The sequence below is a fragment of the Planococcus citri genome, chromosome 2 (genome assembly GCF_950023065.1).
Source record: "Planococcus citri chromosome 2, ihPlaCitr1.1, whole genome shotgun sequence".
NCBI classification, from domain to species: Eukaryota; Metazoa; Arthropoda; class Insecta; order Hemiptera; family Pseudococcidae; genus Planococcus; species Planococcus citri.
In genome coordinates, this window is record NC_088678.1 from 71587315 (window position 1) to 71607116 (window position 19802).

The 19802-nt window shown below is 34.6% G+C and overlaps 2 protein-coding genes across 3 annotated transcripts in view; one reads left to right on the plus strand and one right to left on the minus strand.

Annotated features, from left to right (window-relative positions):
• Positions 1-19802, minus strand: part of Rpn2 (Regulatory particle non-ATPase 2) — a 397281-nt gene that overhangs the window by 60632 nt on the left and 316847 nt on the right. The window lies entirely within an intron of this gene.
• The window catches only part of 5-HT2A (5-hydroxytryptamine receptor 2A), a 96188-nt gene continuing 76443 nt past the window's right edge, over positions 58-19802 (plus strand). Inside the window, exon 1 of one of the 2 annotated variants that reach the window (XM_065352894.1) lies at positions 58-397. The gene's annotated coding sequence lies outside the window, so the exon portion shown is untranslated. Of the gene's footprint in view, positions 398-5631; positions 6170-19802 lie in introns of those variants that run through there. The other variant, XM_065352893.1, reaches the window with a different exon arrangement.

The window sequence follows — 19802 nt, forward strand, 5'->3', positions numbered from 1 at the left end:
ACGTACTATATCTTTAATCTCGTGAACTCGTAGTTAGGCGAATAAAAGTGGCGTATGATTCGTAGTCTGTCTGGTGGCGAACGTCGTCGTCGTTTGCTCCTAATACACTCTAGCCAGTTATTTACTCTTTATGTCTCTTTTTTTACTCCATAATTCAGCGATTATCTCGGCACATCGTTGATTACCACATCGTAGTACCGAAAATAGAGGTGGAATTGTGGAAACTTCCACCATCGATGGTGCAAGACGTGTGTGATCTACGAGTAAAATAAAATACGACGAATTCGAATCGACACGTGATGGCGTATTTTTGAAGGAGCTGCCTGCAGCCGCGATTTCCATGATAATTTGTTCATCTCTTTGGAGTTTTATTTCACCAATATGGAACCCTTATCTGGTAAGATATCGCAACTCGTATACTTTAAAGTCTTCCGCTATAGGTAAACGAAACGATCGAAAAGATACACCGAAAGCCTTTTTCAACCATCAATTCGTTCACGTCAAATACTAGCAACACGTCCACTTCGATAATACGACCGTTTATCAAATATGCGCCATCTTCGCAGCCTTAGTATACTCGTACGTCGTCGTCGTAGCTCATGGCCTTTACTCACCTCCAATAAAGGCACCAACCCATCTTCCGTCGTCGTACTCGACGACTTCGTACCTCATCATCGTCGTCGCAGCGAGCGAAAAAAAACCGACGACAGTGATATAAAAAGCCCTCTTTTCCGCCTATACCCCCTTATACCCTACGTACACGTACGTATGATGCTCTATTCATATGGGAATTGTCACTTCAATCGCACCCGCGATACAGAGCTTTTGATTGACAAGCTGCTTTAATGGACTACGTCGAATAGCGTACAAAGCGCTTATCAAAAAGATTCACGCGTCGCGTTATACGCGTTCGTACGTACATAAAGCGATTTAAATTTACAATACGGTTTGCGAAATTTCAAATTTGCCTAACACGCTCGTGCCCGCGTGTATGGTATTGCCATCGCCGGCGTCAAACTTTATACGCTATTGCTTTTTAGTACGTGTATATTGCCACAGCGAATACCCTAGTACCGGAAAAATGCCATGGCTTGGGCTTTTTCACGTCATATGTGCGTCAACGGTGACACGAAGAACATAATCGTGATATCGATAACACGGCGAATTATTTTTTTACACAAAAAATCTCAATACCGAATGCCTTGACATTTGCCCTTGATAAAGAGATCAAATTAGCATTTCAATGCAATTAAGATATCCCTTATCTATCGATAAAAACGTGTATAAATATGAGCGAGAAAATATGCCAACTTGAACTTTTATTACAATAATTTACTGATAAAAGGTAATTTTACGCATGCTTACTACACAAGGTTTCTAATTAAGCATCTAGTTCAGTTTTAAGCATAAACAAGTGTGAAGAAAATATTTAATCAAGATGCCTTTCACGAAACCTGAAAGGACAGCTTTGGTATTTTAAAATTTACACACAATATTTACCCACTACACGATCACTTTCGATTGAATTGCCGAAATTTGTTTCTTTTTGTGACGAGGGGAAGGGGGGGGTGTTTTTCGAACACCCGTAAAATTTAATTTTGAAAAGATGGATCACACGACACTCTCGTTTTTCAGAAATCAAGGAAGAAGAGAATCAACCCAAAGTTGGAAAAATTTGAGAGAAATATGTAGTTTTGAATACCTACTGTACAAAAGTGAATCAATTTTACTTGAAAGATTCGAATTCGAAAAAATCATCAGCACCTACTTCATGCAAAACTTTGGAAAAATTGTCAAAAATCCCATTAAAGGTTTGAAATTGAGGGAAAATAATGAAACGCGAGGGAGGAGGATCAATATCCCTGAAATATGTAAAATAATTGAAAAGGTTGAGAAACCCATCAAGTTTGAATTAAACACTTGTATAATCAAGCTTTCAGATTTTTAATTAGTCAAAAAATATTGAAAACTTGGACCAATCATTAAAAATTTTCAGCTACAAAAAAAATTTAAAAAATGAATGTAACTTAAAAGTGCCAAAAAATTACCCAAATTTAAGGGAAAAAAATGAGTCTGACTAAAGAAAACTTATAAAAGCTCCAAACAAAAAAATAAAAAATCTAGGAAATGAGTATGGAAAATTCAAGAAATACTAAAATTAGGAGAATCACAAAAACCTGAACTGAAAAATGTGTCTAGAAATTTGAAAAACCGTGCCGACATTTCCGAACACGAAATCACTATGATTTTGGAACGAAAATCATCGAAAAACTGAACAACAAAACAGTCGGAAATTTGAAATGATGGAACTGGAAAAATTCGACAAAATCTACCAAAATTTCAGCATAAATAAAACAATAAAATTCCGGAAAAAATCATAAAAAAATTGGAAAAGAAAAATCACGAGAATGTGAAATGAAAGCTAACTTAGGTATCTAAATTCGAGGACTTTCGCCAAAACTTGGGCAGAAAAAAATCGCTAAATTTTCGGAAATATCGTAGAAAAGTAGACAAAAAAATCACGATTTAGAATGAAAAAAATCTGTCTAAATTTCAGGAACTTCACCAAAATTTAAACAGAAAAAAAACCGCTAAAATTTCGAAAAAATCATAAAAAATTGTAAAAAAATTGAGAAACTCTACCAAAATTTTACCAGAAAAAAAATACTGGGATTTTGGAAAAATCGCTGAAACTTTGCCAAAAATTTGAGCTGTAAAAATTCATCAAAAAAATGACCCCCCCCCCTCCTTGACCCCAAAAAAGGTAGGAAAAAATCACCAAGATGTAGCAAAACTCGCAAAAGTTTAAGGTGATAAAATGATTCGAACTTTGAACACAATTCATCCAACTTCAGAGGTGGTTTTTTTGTTGAAAAAACAGAAAAGAAAAAACTCTTTCATAAATGGCAGAGAAAAGAGTGGGGAGAGGGGTCAAATAATAAGAGAAACAATCCTAGCTTGAAAATAATAAAATATTTTTCTAAAACACACAAAAGAAATGTCTGAAAATGAAAAAAAAATACTGATTCAACTAACGCGGTCTACAAAATGGTTTCCAAATTTTCAAAAAATCATTTTTTGTGACCTTTTTCTGGTTTTAAAAATCAATTTTTCAAATTCGCCAACTCTTTAAAACTCAAAATCGTTCAACTACTCACAAAAAAGTGAAGGGGGGGGGGGGAGGCGAAGGCTCAATTTTTTCAATGTCTTGAAGCACTCAGCAAAGAATTTTCAGAAAATTTTAAGACATTAACTTTTAACAGATGTTGAGATTGAGAGAAGAGGGTTAAGGTGGCTCTTATTTTTAAAATTTTGAATTTTATCGGCTTCTGTCGTCTTTGAAAACTTTTTTTTATTATTCAAATAATTAGAAAAGATTCGGGGAAGGGGGCAAATACCCGAAAAGATTTTTTAAAATTGTAATTTCACTAATATTCGATAATTTTCTCGTCAATCGAGTCCCTGATCTCATCGACTTGAAAAAAGAAGAAAATAATTTGGATATTGTAGGAACACTCGAGACCTACGATGAATTAAAAGTAACGGAAGGTGAGGGGAGGGGGTTGAAATTGTTCAAAATTTGAATAATTACGTACTTCAATTTCAATTTTTGAATATTTTGTACCCACTTTGACTTATCTAAGCTGTAAAAAGATCGTACAGGACCTTAACAATATTGAAAGAATTTTGGGAACATTTAAACTCTCTTCACAAAGCCACTCCAAATACCTCAAAGTTTGGGACACAAATTCTAGGGCTTAGCAATTTTTAGAATTTGAGTTCATTCAATTCCCTGTTTTAAAATAAATTTTTTCAGACTATTTTTTGTTTTTTTGAGAAACTTTTAATTTTTAAGGCACATTAAAAATGCAATAGGTATTTATTCCCACCAAATCAATGCGAAATGAGTGAAAATGGGAGTAATTTGACTCGACGATGCAAGCGAAATTGATCGAAAAAGACCATATCCAGGGTGGAAAATATTGTCAAAACATGTTGTTTTAATTATTTCAGCAAGTTCAGTCAATCGAAAAGTACAGAAAATTGGCAAAAAGGCAGGAGATATATTGAGACAAAATAATATATATTTTTTTTTTTCGTGAGAGCTTCAGGGTAATTTAGAAGTATCCAAAATCATTTTTAGAGATAAAAAATTGAATAATATGAGGATTACAAAATTACATCACCAGCGTGAATTTCAGAACCTAGCTGAAATTAATTTTCTACTTGATTGATGAATTTCGGAAATTTTAAATTTTGGAATTTCCAACTTAATTTGATGAAATTTCGTAAAATTTTCAAGTTTCAAAAATCTACTGGAGGCGCCAGAACTATACAAACCGGTTTGGAACCGTTTCCGATCGATTTGGCAGGCTAAAAATAGGGTATACCTCAAATTTCAGCTTTCTAGGTCAATTTGGTAAAATTTTGGTTTTTTTCTCATTTGTTGGTCTGAATTTGAATTTCAAAAATTCGCCAATAATCGAAAAATTCACTTTAGCACTATTTTGTTAGTAAGCCCAACTTTTTATGACAAGTTGGCTTTAAAATACTCCTTAGGAATTATTGTCGAATATGCCGGACTAAATCATAATTATATTAAAATCCAATTTCTTCAAATTATACAAATAACTCGAACAATTATTTTTGAAATTTCAATATTCCATTTGACCGTTTCTTTTCATCAATTTACAATCTGTTTCCAGCGTAATTTTCCAATTCAATATCCAATTTCAAACAAATTCATTAATTCGACTGCGTTGTACATTTCAACTACGTGAATTATCACTTCAATTTTCACATCGCACGAATTACCTCCTTCGTCTCTAAAACTACTTATCCAAACCACGACACGTATTTCATATTCTATTATTTCTAAATTGACATCGCTCGAAAAGAGCAGCCTGAATTACTCACTCGAAAGCTCGAAAAAATATAAACGTAAAAAAACCAAGCCACACATTTCCCACCCTCTTTCCCTCCTGCTGCCACACAAATCACGTGACAAAAACGTCGAAATCAATGCACTCGAAAGTCGAATGCTGAGCGGCGATGCAACGCGAATTGACCTGTTTTTTTGAAAAAAAATCACACCACGTACGCTGTGATTTCCGCAGCACATACCCGTCATGCCACACTCACAGCTGTAGACCAGATCAACATCTCAAAGAACCATTAACGACCTTTTCCTGTTGCTTCTCTCTCATTCAACAAAAAAAATCGGTCAGTCGGTGAACAGAGAAAACCTTCTCAAGCCAAATTCCACCAATTTCTCGCGTCCACTCGTGTCAATTACCTCATCACTTTGGGGGGCACGTTCCAAGGTTATAATCACCACCTTGGCTTAGAAAATTTACTCAAACGATTTTCCACGGGTCAAACTGGCCAACCTTACTCTCTTCTCCCTCTGACACCCCCCCCCCTCAATGATTTCATATAATTCTCTCATCCACGAGACACTTCTTCGACAGCACAGAGACCCAAAGCATGACGATGGCGCGCCGTCGCCAAAATTTTCACCGCGGAGCGCTCACTGCACCTCGCTCGCGAGTGAGTGAGTGAGAGAGAAAAAAACAAAAACGCGGGAAAAGCCCGAAGGTCGCGTGCTGTCTTCGTGTACCGACGACACCGAAACGCGTTATCACAATTTTTTCTCGCAATCGCCGCCAGTACCAGTCGTTTCGTGAGCAGCCTACCGGTTACGAGCGCCTCGTAATCGTACCATTCAAACGTGTAATTTTCCTCTTACTCTGCGCGCTTAAATTTTTCTCATCCAAGTGTACCACGTGTTTGTGGTAATCGGTTTCCGATTTTTAAATTCATTTTATCCCAATTTTTTTCATTTTCGGAGTTAAATTCGTGAAAATTTTCAAATCAACGGTGCAACGGTGCGTGCTGTGCGTGAATTTTTTTTCTCAAGTTTTTAGCCCACAATATTAATCGAATAAAAATAATTTCGATCAATTTTTTTTCAAATTGGAAATTTTTTTTCCTCCGTTTAAAAAAAATGCGTGAAAAATTATATTTTTAATCCGCGGTGTGTGAAATTAGTTCGACGTCGAATTATACTTCGAAATTTAATATCTAATAAAAACATCGCGAGTTCAGTGTGTGTTTAGTGCTCCGTTTTTAAAATATGATTATATTATCCGCGTAACATAAACACGACGTAAGTAAACACAAAATAAAACCTGCTTTAGCCACATTTCGTGTCGTTTCTTCCTTTACAACTTTCCAACTTCACAGTTCTGAGTTCGACTCGAATTCGGTACAGCAGAAAAAAATACATAATACGGCAATTTCCCATCGCCAATAGCTCTGACAGATGTACACGTGACTACGAATAAATTCTCTCTTATATCTGTTCTGTTCTGTTCGGGACTAGGGTCGTCGTTGTTACTCTCAATATCATGTACGAGTCGAGCTCATTGTGGTTATATGTGTATTGTAACCAGAGCCATTATGAACCGCACAAATCATACCCATATGAGACTGACAAGACCGAAACGAATTCGTACCTACAATTTTCTAGTTTCGTTTCTTTTCATTTTGGAAAATTTCCACTGACGACTAACTAAAGCTTGAGTCGAAGAATTTCACATTAATGCAGCAATATTACTGTCACAACAACCGATTAGAAAAAATAAAGGGAAACTTTTGGGAGAAAATAATCATTCAGGAAATGAGTGAATCTATCTGATTTACATAGAATTTAAAAAAAACATCACCAAAATTAGGGGGAAAATATTCAAAAATTAAAGGAGAGGGAGATGATCTCATTGAATAAACTTTACGAAAAACAAACAAAACATAACGAAAATCTCGACAGCAGTTTTTTCAAAAAAAAAAAAAAAAAACAAAGAAAAATCAACAAAATTCGAATAAAAACCTAGTGAAAGCTGGGGGGGGGGGGTGAAAGAGAGTTCATCGAAACAGAGAGGAACGACATTTTTTCTTTTATTCAAAATCATTTCAAAAAATTCAACACAAAAATACCAACTGAAAAATTGCAGAAATTCTGACATGAGGAAATATTTAACGAGAAAAATTATTCAAGTGTTGAGAACGAATAAACGATTTGTGAGCGTAAAAAATTCCACAAATAAGAAAGAATTATTTGAGAACACGAAACATATTAACATCAGAAGTAAAGAGCGAGGGGGGGGGGGTTATAAACTAAATTATGGAAAATAGTGATTTGTGAAAATTATTTTAAAAATTCAAATGCAAAAAAATCTACCATGCTTCAAAACGAAAAAAAAATCCTCAAATTAGCGAAAAAAGGCCATCAAAATCTGACAAAAATTGACACACGTTTCAAAAATAATGGAAAACATGCAACAAAATAATTGAAATTCGGAGAAAATGACCAAAACAGGAAGTAGAGGAGAGATCAAGATCTGGAGGGAAAAAATTACTTCAGTCAAAGAATGATGTTGAAAAAACCCTCTGTGATCTTCCATCAAAATCAGCAAAAAATTGGCCAGAAAAAGCCAAAAACTCGGAGAACGAATAAATAGAAAATGAAAAAAAAAAAAATGAAAATGACGATGAAAACTTTGACACAAAAAATATTCAACACACGGAAAAAATCTACCAGAAAAAGTCAAAATGAAACAAAAAAATGATGAAATTTTGAAAAGAGCGAAAAAAAAGTAAAATTGTAAGGAAAAAATCGTAAGTAGGTACCTGAAAATGAAACTCAAGAGCGAAATTCAAAATAAACAGAAAATCTCCAAAAATTAAAGAATTTCTGCTAAAATCCAAATTTGAAAAAAATTACGAGAATTCCGGAGTAAAAAATCGATTGAAAGTACGAAAACTTCGCCGAAAAAATTTGAGTAAAAAGCACTACCTAACAAAAACATGAAAATTCGTGGAAAGTCGTTGAAAAAATGGAAAATGGATTCCATAAGAATTCAAAAAAACAAAACGTGAAAAAAATCAAGGAAGCCTAAAAAAAAGATCGAAATCAAACCATCAAATGTTAAAGTCTACAAAATACTCTCAAAAATTCAAAAAAAAAAAAAACTATAAAAAGCTCGGAATTTTACAAAAATTTAATCAGAAAAAAATTACTAAAATTTGAGGCAAAATTAGGAGCAAATTTTCTAAAAAATCACGAAAATTCAAGAAAAATGGTTTAGCCGAAATTAAGAACAAAAATTAAGACAGAATAACCAATCAATAAAACTCGAAACAAAATCATGGAAAATTATAAAACTCTTGAAAATTCAGTTCAGGAAAACTCAGTGAAAATTCAGATCAGAAAACTCGCGAGAATTAAAAGCATAAATTTGAAAAAAATGACAAAAAAATTTTGAGAAAAATTATTGAAAAATTTCAAAACGAAAAATAATTTGAACTTAAAAACAAGAGAGAAGAAGTCAGGAGGACCACCCCCCATAACTGGGAGGAAAGAGGACAGGAGGGGGGAGAAGGGGAAAGAAATCAATACATAAAAAATAACAAGATGCAGAAAAATCTACCAAAAAAGTTGAAAATAAAAAAAAAAAAACACTCATCAAATGTCAAAAAAACTCCCGTCCACCCCTCCTCAAAATCGTCAATATTTAAAGAAGATAAGTTTTGGAAGAAGAAAAATCACAATTCCAAAAAAAATGTAACCAACAAAATCAAAATTTTTTTAAAATCACGAAACTCACAAAAAAATACTGTCAAAGTAAAAAAAAATCACTCGAAATTCAGGAAAAAAATACCCATAATTCAGAACGAAACTAAATGATGAAAATTCAAGGTGAAAAAGCCTGTCAAAACTGAAAAATTTCGCCAAAATTCAAGCAGAAAAAAAATTGAAATTTCGGAAAAATCATCAAAAAACTAAAAAAAGAGAGAACTCGCGAAAATTCAAAACAATAATACCTACTCGTCAAAATTAAGAAAAAGCGAGAAAAATTTGAGAAAAAAATCATCAAATCGAGGACGAAGAAAACACACAAAACTAAAAAAAGTTATCGAATAAAAATAAACGAGAAATCCTGACCCAAAATTTGAGTAATATACTTGAAATTACACAAGCTTAAGAAAAAATCTTCACGAAAAAATCACGAGAATTCGAAAAAAAATCAATCAAAACAGAAGAAAATTCACTAAAATTTGGACGCCGAAAAAACATCAAAATTCAGAAAAAATCACCGAGAAATTCAAAAATTGAAAAATTTTAAAAGAAAAATTATCAAATCTGGAAAAAGTAAAATTCACCCGAACTCGACAGAAAAAACTAGGTACAAAAATTAATAAAACTTTAACAAAATTTGAGAAGAAGAAAAAATCACAAAAATGTTGAAAAAACTCATCTCAAAATCCCAAAATTAAAAAAAAAAAACTCACGAAAATTCAAAAGGGGAAAATTTTGAATTTTTTGTAAAGATCGACAACCTTTGAAGAGAAAAATGAAAACAAAAAACCCCAAATAAAATCTCACATGGTTGGAAGAGATGAATGGGAGGGAGGGGGGCAGAATCACCAAATTCCATTCTTCGAACAAGAAATCCAATATTTCATCAATACAACGTGGAAAACTCTCACCATAAGATCACTCTCCCTCTCCTCCAAAAAATACCCCAAACCACACTATCCAAAATTCCACCATCTAACTCGCCCCCCCCCCCTCAGATTTCAACAAACCAGCCGTTCGCAAATTCAGCATCACCATCATCGGTCATATGCTCGTCATTAAATATGTTAAATAGCCTTCTGCAAAGCAGCAAAAAAAACCTACATATAACAAATGCGAAGATACTAAATCACACCTATTGACAAATTCAACACGCGGGCTATTAAACGATTTTACCATCTCGTGTGTACACTTGCCCCCCTTTCAACTCAGCCTGGGGAACCCGGCTACGTATACATAAATACACGTACAACGTGCTCGAAACAGATTTAAATTACGTATACAATACGCGACTATACACAATTTACCCCGCCAGGCCACGTGCTGCTCGTATGGCGGCTGCTTTCGACAATTAATTCGCCTGTACGATGCCGATGCCGGTTCGACTTGGCTCGTTTTATAACATATTATAAAACTTGAAAATACACCTACCATATACAATATTCGCTAGTGTGCTCGTATACTTATTTGCTCTACTACCGCATTAAAAACGACACATACTCGACTACTCGTACATACTTTACTTATGTATTATACAAAAAGACAGACGACAGTCAGTAAAAGATACTCTACTATAGCGTTCGCAATTCAAACCCGAAATTCGAAGTATATTACAACGTGCGCCAAGATGATACGATGAGACCATGGCCGCGAACTGAAAACCTCAATGTAAGAAAATTTCACTTCACTTCGAGCTCTTTTCTTCATCTCACAGTTCGCTGTTGTGATTTCCCTATTCGTATATATAAGAAAACTTTCTCGCGAAAGTTCCATTCCACCCCTCAACAGTCTCCTCGCAGCCAAAAATACACAACTCGACAAATTAGACATAGGAATATGAAGAAAAATTTATTACATCTTTTACCATCGTCGTCGACTCGCACTACATCGCGTGTAATTCGCCAGCAAGCAACAAAACGAACGCAAAAATGTACCCGATTTTACGTGGTCGTACGATAATGAAATCTTAAAACACGAGACGAGGGAGAAAAAAATCGCCAAATTAGCTCGTTTCTTTTCCGCTTGTGTTTTTTTTAATTTTCCGAGTAAACTGCGAGTTTTTTGGGCGAGATAGCGACGACGACTACGACGACGAAACGAACATAGAAAAGATCCTCCTCTCGCATTTGTAATCGTACAAAAATGGTCGGATTAAATTTTTAAAGTGCTTTTTTACCTCTTTCAGCAACGAGCCAGTGAGCGAGCGAGGTCGAAATGAAATCGTAAATTGAATAAATTTAAGCATCGATAAACATTAAATAATGGAAATGGAAACAACGATGATGACGAAAGGTATCGCACAGCAAAGGTTCCTCTTCATCGTCGTCGTCGTGGTGATTTCTTTTCTACTATTATTATCATTTCTCGGCCAGCACCACACCTTTCCTCAAATTCAACACTCTATATTGAATTTACAACGAAATACTACTTCGTCCCCTGCCCCCAAGCCCCTCCAATTGCCCAATTTATTCACTTCCAAGGACCCGAGAAACGTAATAGTTTTCTAGCGTATCTTCAGCTATCGTTCATTTGTCAAGTATACGAGTATTATTATTATCATCGTCATCAACGAGGCTATAACTCGAGCTCTTCCCCCTTTTTCGATACTCGTGAAAATTACACAAAGTTGCAGAAATTATTAAAAATATTCATCGTCCGACATTCCTTCATCTTATATTTCAACGCCAAGAAAGCGAAATTTTTCACAAGGTGTACGTTCTTTTTTTTTTTTTCAAAACACTACTCATCTCAATAAAATATTCTCCCTTTATTTATTTTTTTTCACTTTTATATTCGCGGCAGTGATTTTCTTAAAAGAAAAATATTTAATTAAGAATTCTCCATTTTTATATATATTTTTCCACAGCAGCGGACGAGATGAGCCGCCGACAATATAATTTCAATTTGCGAATAAAAAGTAGAAAAAAATTCGTTAAAATAATTAAAAAATGTGTAAAAATAACCTCGAGTCATTCGTCAAGTAAAACACGCGAAAGAAAAAGCTCGCAATATGAGAGAAAGCGTAAAAAATATTCTGCCTTAATAACTCTCTCTACAAATGTACAGGGAGAAAAAGGTCTTCGAAGGAATGATTGTTGGGTGGGTGTATCTTCTTTTTTCTTTCATCTTTACAACGCCCCCTTCCCTTTCACCACCTTATCGCGTTTTCGTTTTCGTTAATGAACTGCCAACGAGACAATATTTTTCCAAATCTTTTCGAAGCTCAAAAAATACCTATCTAGATGTCGATGAGTATGAAAAACCAGTTCAATTCACCCTCTCTTCGAAAAGATTATTTTTGAATAAGTAATAAAGAAAAAATAATACAAGAAGTAGAAAAAGACAAATCCAAAAAAAAAAATAAAAAAAGACGAACGAATTACAGAAAAAGTTTTAAACGCGGAAAGGTTTCAAAAACACAACAAATATTTTTTCTAAGATCAAACATGAAAAAATTCTCCATCACGTCATCTCCTCGTTTAAAATAAAAAAATAAACTATATGTACTCGTTGCATTGAGAATAGAAAAATAGCAAACTACATATCATATGCAATGCACAATGTAAAACTACATACATACGTAAATTACACGAAAGAACAACTTGAGAGTAAAACAACGAAGGAATTTACCGAATAAAATAACCTACTCGTATGCATTTTTCCTTTCACATTTTTTTGTTTTCTCTTTCAACATAAAAAAAAGGTCACATTTCAGGCACGTGGAACATGTATATTTCAATTTACGTTAAGGTTTGTGAAATTTCGAAAGTTTTGAAGACACCATCATTTGGAAGTATCTATGTAAATAATCTAGCAGCTCGTAAGTTTTAGAAAGATCCACTTTCTTGCTTCTCTTTTCCTTCTCTGCTTTTATTCCTGTGCCATGTTGTCTGATGAATAATAATTCAATAGTTGGTAGGAAAGAGGGAGGGGAGAATCACAACATAGGGAAAAAATCGTTTCTCATGGCTCATTGTATCCTTCAGAAAACTCAAAATACCGAAATTTCCAAATAAGTACTAAGTTTAACACATCCGATTTGATCTGATCAGACTTGTTAAGAACGGTTTATTCATATCACATTAGATCATATCATATGATAACCGAGCATTCCCGAAGAATGATATTTTATACATGTACTTACAAATTGACGTTCTTTCATTTTTACAGCGAAAATTTGAACTCACCTGAAACAAAAAAAAAGTACAATATTATAAATTTGTGATTTTAATTCGTTATTTTGCAATTATTGTAACATCAAATTTGACACTTCAAGTCAAGGCAAGAATTCGAATAAAAACAAACACAGAAATGCAGCATAATTAAGTCTAATTACCCCCTCAATAAAGCTCAAACATAATGTATTCATTGTAAAACATTACGACACTTTGAAACTGTTAAAAAAGAGGTGCCTGTAGGTCCAAAAGAAGAAGGTCTCACGAGGTCAAAAATAAACATGAGCAACGTCAACTCGACTCAATAATGATCAGTCTTTCAATAATTTTGAAAATTATCATATTGAATGAAACTTGACACGTGTTTTATGTACCTATGATTAGGCTTGTTCAGACTCCTTTGATCACACCTCATCAGATCAGATCAGATTTATTGAGACTACTTTGATCACATCTCATCAGATCAGATCAGACTTATTGAGACCACTTTGGTTACATCGGAATAGGTCTGTTTGGACCAATCTGATTAAATTCAGGTCTTATAAAATCAAATCAAATTGGATCAAAAGTGTTCGAAGCAGTTTGATCAGATCTGATAAGATCTTAACACGTTTGATCAGATTTTTTTGAATCAGTTCTGTGAAATCTGATCATTTCCAAACCGTCCAATAAGATCTGATCAAATTGTTAGATATTGTATTGATCTTGTTTGCACTATAGTTTGATTACATCTGATCAGATCCGATAAGATTCAATCACATTTGATCAGACCTATTCGGATCAGCTTATTCACATCTGATCATTTCTGTTTAGAACTGTCTAATAAAATCTGATCAGATTAAATCACTCGATTTTACTTCAGTTAAACTCTTTATGTAGATTCAACTGATCAGATCTGATAAGATCAAATCAAATTGAACCAAACCTGTTTGCATCAGTTTAATCAGATCTGGTCAGACTTCCTTAACCAGATCGGATGAAATTAGATTCGATCAGATACCTTTGGATCAGTCGGATTACATCTTGATCCCTCAAAATTGATCAGTCTTTTGGGATCAGGTCTGATCAGATCAGATAAGCCATGAACACGCTTCATTACATCAGGTCTGTTCTGATGTGATAAGATCAAATCAGATCGGATCAAACTTGCTTGGACCAGTTTGGTCATTCATATCTGATCAGAATCAGACCGGTTGTACCCATCTGATGAGATCCGATCAGAACTGTTTGGCTATATTCAATCAGATTTGATAGGATCAAATCAGATCAAATTAAAATTGATTAAACCGTGTTCGAATCACCCACATTTTATCAGACTGGTCTGACTAGATTTTAAAAAATTAAATATTGATCTGATAAGATGAAATCAACTCATTTGAATCAGTTTGATCAGATCTGATCAGACTTGTTTGATCAGATCTGAGATTTCACTTACACTTCTTGGATCAGATTGATAAGATCAGATCAGTCATGTTTGAACACGTTCAATTACGAGATAGGATCAAACTTGTTTTGTACCAGTTTGATCATATCTGATTATAATCAGATCTGATGGACTCAGCTGATGAGATCTGGTCAGAACTTCTTCGCCATGTTCAATCAGATTTGATAGGATCACATCAGATCAGATAAGCCAAGTTCAGATAAAATTAGGAATCGATTGGACCACGTTTCATCGCCTCTATTTTATGAAACTGGTTTGACTAGATCTTCAGAAATTAAATGATCTAATAAGATGAAATCAAATTGAACCAAACTTGTTTGAATCGGTTTGATCAGATCCGGTCAGACTTGTACGACCAGATCGGATGAAATCAGATTTAGATCAGACATTTATCTAAACCAGTTTGATCACATCTGATCGGAACTGGTTTAATGGTGATGTCTTATAAGATCAGATCAGATTGGATCAGTTAAATCCCATCTAATCAACCCTATTTGGACTGGTTTGATCAGACCAGACCACATCGAATTAGCTTTGTTTCAATCTGTTTGACTACGTCTGATGAAATCAGACTGAATCAAACTTGTTTGGATCTGTTTAATCAAACCTGATGAGATAAAATCAGATTGGATCAGACCAGTTCGAACCAGTTTAATGACATCGAGTCAGTAATAACGCCTGTTCGTTCAATTCTGAATACATTAGATTAGAAATTCGATGGATCCAATGTAATTTGACGATTTGATGATGTTTACCGCACCACACCTGATCAGATTTGAGGATCATTTCTACCGAAAACTCGTTTAAAAATCTCAAAAAAATGTTTACCACACCTCCTTTATTCTCTCCAAGAAAATCCAGGATTTCAAAAACGCTTCCAATTCGTACTCTACGAAGTACGAACCCCACATCACGTAATAATGGATTTCTCTTTCACTTTTCCCAACACCTTTTGTTTTTAAACCAAATCCGACTAGGTACAGGATTCGCTATACATGGCAAAATATCATAATATACGACTTCGAGGGTATCACATTTTAAGACTTTTATATTTAGAACATTTTTCATTCACTACGCTGACCTCCTCCTTCTTCTTCGCCTTCACTCAGCACCGCGTATTATGATCTTATTGTCGAGCGTGAAACGCGGTCAATTAAAATCCACAACGGTAATCACCCTGTCTGCTAATACCACCAGCTCGAACGAGCAGCCAGCCGGATTTAAAAAGCTCGAGTATTATTTAAAAGCCAAACTACCCTCAAACGAGCGCGAATCGTACACAGCGCGTGAAAGTGAAATATACGACTGTATGGTAAAATACAGCGCCGCTGTGGCATCTCCACCGACAACACTACCAATGAATTAATTAAGACGCGAGCCAAAGTTACTGTATGTATGTGTCATATCGTAGTAGGGTAAAAAGTTCATCGGCTTGGGTTGCAGAAGCGATTGCGCACATCGGCCGTGGCGCCACCAACATGCAGCTTTGGCGGTATTAAAAATTCAAAAACCACTCGAGCGGCGATATAAATGCGGTTATTATGGCTGACATTGGTCCCATTCCGGGCATCATCGTCGTATTTAACACGTAATTGAAAATTTTCTTCGCATGTGGCAGCTTTCGTTGTCTTTTACACGCCTATGGATACCTATAAACGCGCCGACGAAATAATCATAATCGCGCCAATTCGCCATCCAGGTGGGTAAATAACAGTATTCGTAGAGTTGGAGTGCAAATTGACTATACCTATTCGACCGACTCAACTTCGCAGGGTAGGTATACGGTATAGCGTTTACGAGTCTCGACAGTGCACTTAAATATGCGTCGGATTAATTGGAAAATGCAGTTAATGGCGCACAAAAGCCGAGTAATCTGGCTCCGTATCGGTGTGTCGTAAACGTAAAGCACATCCGTGTGACTTCCTCGAATGCGCTGAAAACATACCAAACCCACCTCCTCAGCATTATTCAATGAGTTACGTACCATCTCCAAGGAGTTGTTTTGTTTTAGACGAGTACTCGAATGTGTTTTTATATGCCCAGTGCATGAGGATGAGTACCTATCTGCTGTACGGTGGATTTCAGAAATGAAAAATTTTAATTTTCACACTGGCGAACTAGATTTAAGATATGGGTACGATTTTCACAAATTTTGTGACAAAAACACAGTGAAAATAGAACCTTTTTGAGAGGTTGCCTTTTCTAAAAATTAGAATTAAGGGGGGGGGTGACTCAAAGTTACGTATGTTTGGGTCTTGAAACGATCTAATGAAATTTGCAACGCTCTCAAACTTACATTGAAAAATATTATTTCATGCTAACAAGAGTAATCAAGTACCATTTTGTGCAAAATTTTTAAAATCATCATTTTTGTGCTAAAATTGTCAAAGAATATCACTTTGGTGCCCAAATTGTCAAAATTTTCATTCTGTGCTAAATGACCAACTTGAACTTGAACTGGAAATGCCACTTAGTGCCAAAATTACAAAATCATCTTTTTGGGACAAAATTACACAAGTTTCATTTTTGTGCCAAAATTGTAATTAATTTCATTTTGGTTTCAAAGTTATCAAAAATGTGATTTTGGTGTCAAAATTGTAAAAAAAGTCATTTTTGCGTCAAAATTATCAAAAATGTCATTTTGGTGTCAACATTGTAAAAAATGTCATTTTTGTGTCAAAATCATCAAAAATGTCATTTCTGTGTCAAAATTATAAAATACCATTTCAGTGTCAAAATTGTCAAAAATGACATTTCGGTGCCAAAACTGCCAAAAAATGTAATTTCAGTTAATTTCTGTGTCAAAATTGTGAGAAATATCACTTCAGTGCCAAAATTGTCAAAAATAATATAATGTGTTATAATCGCCAAGAAATACCATTTCAGTGCTAAAATGACAAAATTAACATTTTGGTGCCAGAATAATCAAAAATGGCATTTTGATGCCAAAATTGTCAAAAATGGCATTTTGATGCCAAAATTGTCAAAAATGGCATTTTGATGCCAAAATTGTCAAAAATGACATTTTTGATGCCAAAATTGTCAAAATGGCATTTTTGATGCCAAAATTGTCAAAATGGCATTTTGATGCCAAAATTGTCAAAATGGCATTTTGATGCCAAAATTGTCAAAAATGCCATTCTGTGTTGAAATTGTTGAGAAATGCCATTATAGCGCTAAGATGACAAAATTAACATTTTTGTGCCAAAATTACCAAAAAAAATGTCACTTTGGTGCCAACTATTAAAAAAATGTAGTTTTGGTGTAAAAATTGTAAAAAAAATGTCATTTTGGAGACTTGGAGTCAAAATTGTCAAAAAATGTGATTTCAGTGCCAAAATTGTCATTCTGTGTAGCAATTGCCAAGAAATGCCATTTTATTTCTGAAATGACCAAATTAACATTTTTGTGCCAAAATCACCTAAAAAATGTCACTTTGGTGCCAAAATTGTCAAGAATGTTGTACACCTGGTACATATTAAAATTTTCAGAATGATAAAAAAGTGCCATTGTTGTGCCAAAATTGCAAAAATTGATTTTTATTGTCAGCATTGCAAAAAAGTCCTCTTTTGCCAAAAAAAATACGATTTTTTTATTAAAATTGCAAAAACTGCTTCATTTTTTTACACTGAAAAAACTTCACCAACGTGCTAAAAAAGTTCCATTTTTAAGCTGAAAAAATGCCATAATTTTTTCAAAAATGCAAGCATTTTCAAGAGTGCAGTTTTTATGTAAATACCTATTGGAAAAAATCCAGCTTTTTCCATTATTGATATTTGACTTGAATAAATTTTGACCTGATCCCTATCCCTATCCATTGAAAATTGATATTTGTAATAAAATTTCTCGCTAAAGTTCCACTGTCCTGTTTTTACACACCTGGCGTCCTCTCCTCTTCTCCTCCAATCAGTCACCTACAAATTGTACTGAGCATAATTATGTAAGATTAAACGCATAGATTCAATTCGCAAACAAAAATTCAACTCCCTAATCTATAACGTTGCGCTCTCCGCTGCTATTTTCCTCAAAGGTGATGAAATGTAATTGAAGGAGATAGGTCTGCGGCGTCCGATGATATTTATTTTCTCCCTATCGGCAAATTTACCACGCCGATCGCAGTTTTAAATGCCCTTCGAGGGTTTCCCAAACGGTAATATTTTCTTAACGTGGCGTAAACACGTAGTATACCTGTTACGTACCTACCTATCCATATATCTCGGCTACAAACGCGAGTAGTACATACGTAGTACACACCTGAAGATGTTTTCTTAACGTTTTCCTGGTTCCTGGTTCCTGGTCCCCTTCGGAACACTTTTCCTTCACCCTATATTGTGAGAACGAAACGCCCTTAGACAGTCTCGAATCGAGCCAGCGAGCCACCAATATAACTTTTACTCGTTCTCGTAAACGAGCAAATTATGAACTATAAATAGATTCACGCGTAACTTGCAACTTCGAAAAACACAGATGGGTTTCGAGTTTCGTCCCTGCTGGTATCTTTTTCTTTCCATCTTTATCTTTTTGTCTTTATTAGATAGAGATGCGAAAACACACATATACAAACTTATTACCCATCTCGTTGCTATAGTAGGTAGGTCTATATAGGTAAAGTACATCTTTATCGAAACAAACCAGACCATTCGCTTCGTCATTCTGTACAACGAGTTCATAGAGTGGTTAAATTATTGGCTTTTTCTCTCTCTCTCTCTCTCTGTCTTTATTACACGTTCGTTATTTTCATTAATGTATTTCTTTTTCTTTTTTTTTTGTTTTCGTTTCTTTTCAAGTTGAATTTTCTCTCTCTCTTTCTCATCGCTATAAATACGAATATCCTGCGTGTGTATCTATCGTTTCGATAATTATTATAGTATAAACCGCAAAGATGATGATGATTTTTTCAGCCTATTGTTTCTGTCAAGTTTCGCCTCACACACACAAACACGTGTGCGAAGATCGTAATCGTTTTTTCATTTTAGTTATTAAATTGTGTGTTCTGTTCATTATTATATTCTTCGTTTAATTTTCGTCATTTTTGGCTCGACTACCTCTTCTTTATTTTTTTTATTTTTCTACAATTGATGAATGATTTTTCCAATAAGTATATTTTGGCATCGTTGAATGAAATACTCGACTCGCCTTCGATACCGGATACGAGTCTGCTTAATCATTTTGCTCGCAGATTGCGTCATATCGAAGCGTAGGTACCTATGTTTACACGTGTGTGTGAGGCGATTTTGGCGGTTGGCAGATTTTTAGAGATAAAAACTATAATAATGTGGTCGGTTGCTTCCAAAATTTAGTTATTATTTCACGTGGTATGGCGAATAATATCGCGAACGTAGATTAAAATCGAGTAAAAATTGATTAAATATGATATCAATTATCAATCCATCGTGTTTCGGGTTATTTCAAAATGACAATAATTATACGTGATTATTAATTATTTATACCTTGTACATATTCAATTACCCAGGGCAGCTGGCCCTTCTCGTGCTTCTTTGAACCATCCCTCAACGATTTCTACACCAGCGAAAGGTCTTTCTGG